Source organism: Terrapene carolina, unplaced genomic scaffold (genome assembly GCF_002925995.2).
Source record: "Terrapene carolina triunguis isolate 2854851 unplaced genomic scaffold, T_m_triunguis-2.0 Scaffold192, whole genome shotgun sequence".
Lineage (NCBI taxonomy): Eukaryota > Metazoa > Chordata > Testudines > Emydidae > Terrapene > Terrapene triunguis.
This window is the reverse complement of record NW_020664543.1, coordinates 80036-81419: the sequence shown is the minus strand read 5'-3', so window position 1 is coordinate 81419 and position 1384 is coordinate 80036. Positions and strand designations below refer to the sequence as shown.

The window sequence follows — 1384 nt, the reverse complement described above, 5'->3', positions numbered from 1 at the left end:
GCGAACTCAGGAGTCCTGTATCCCAGCTACCCAAAGCGGTGTGTCCCTGGAGCTTGGAGACTGTTAGGATGAGGGGGGAGCCAGTGCCCTGAAACCCGGGGAGTTTAGGACTTTGACTTCTACATGGGAATTCAGGGTATTAGGTCCTAAGGCTCTGGACCTGCTTGTACCCAGACCTTTGGCCGTGAGCCTATTGCCCAGATGGTTCTGGTTAGGTGGCCCGGGAGGAGGTGGTTCCGAATCTGTAGCCCTGGATGTTATGATGATCGTTATGGCCAATCTGGCCGTGGCCCGGGTGGGACCAGGTCGGGGGCTGGCTTGGCTCTGAATTAACCGGCGGTAGGAGGCGTTAGGACCCGTCAGGAGTCCGGACCCGGCTGCTCTGACGTTCGTCAGAAACTAGCGGCTGCCGCCCGCTACTGCTGAGTAACAGGCGCTAAATCGCCCCGGAAGCCGAGACGAAAGCAGCGGGTCGGATCGGTCTCGGAACCGGGATTGAGACCGGCGCAGGCTCGTCCCAGGTACGTGAATCCCAGGGAGCCGCGGCGCAGCCGTGCGGGATGCTGACTGTCCGCTCCGGTGCGCAGGCGGCGGCTGCTTCCCCGAGCCCCCCAGCGGGTCGGCGCCTCCCCAGGAGGGATCCTGGCGCTGCAGATTAAATCAGCTGCTCCAGAACCGGGCCAGAGACCCGGCCCGACGCGGGCCAGAACCCGGGCGTTGGCGTTTCCAGATTAGCCTGGGCTAGGTCATGAGGCCGGTGCGGTCCGGGCTGGGAGCGCACCGCGCATCCCCTTTCCCTCGGCGCTCCAGGACACCGGGGCGCGGGGGGTCTTGAGCGGAGCCTGGTCATTGGCAGGACTCGACCAGCCTGTCGGAAAAAGCCTCATCCGAGCTGAACCGGGGGAGGCTGGCACCTTTGTGCAGCAGGCGGGGCGGGGAACGGTCACAGCGGGAGGCGCATCCCCTCTGTTGTCCTTTGTCCAGGTTCTCTGCTTCGGGTGCTTTGTAGCGCCGCTCCGCGGAGACAGTCTAGGCCCTCTGGGGAGCTCGGAGACCCAGGGTGGGAGCTGCGTGTCCGCGTGCGGTGAGTGATGGGAACAGACTGTCTCCGCTGGCATGGCGCAGGCACAAAATGTCCCGGTGCCCAACCTGCGCGTCAGGTGTCCAATGGCCCCGCGCTCTGCGGCTCCCTCCTCTGGAGCTGGGATCCCCCTCTCCCTCCTCCCGACCCTCGCTCCAGCGGCTGACGGTCTGGTTCTGCGGGCACTTGGGAAGGATGCGTTTTCATAGGAGCCTGCATCGGGCTGAGTTACAGACAATTAATATGCAAAATTAGCCTCGGAAGTTGATTTGTTCCGTTTTGGGTTGGACAAGGTAAGAAAGA

General features: G+C 63.3%; 1 protein-coding gene across 2 annotated transcripts in view; it reads left to right on the top strand.

Moving 5' to 3' along the window:
• Positions 1-446: 446 nt before the first annotated feature.
• SLC16A3 (solute carrier family 16 member 3) overlaps positions 447-1384 on the top strand; it is a 31271-nt gene continuing 30333 nt past the window's right edge. Inside the window, exon 1 of one of the 2 annotated variants that reach the window (XM_026654621.1) lies at positions 447-521. The gene's annotated coding sequence lies outside the window, so the exon portion shown is untranslated. Of the gene's footprint in view, positions 522-1302; positions 1375-1384 lie in introns of those variants that run through there. The other variant, XM_026654622.1, reaches the window with a different exon arrangement.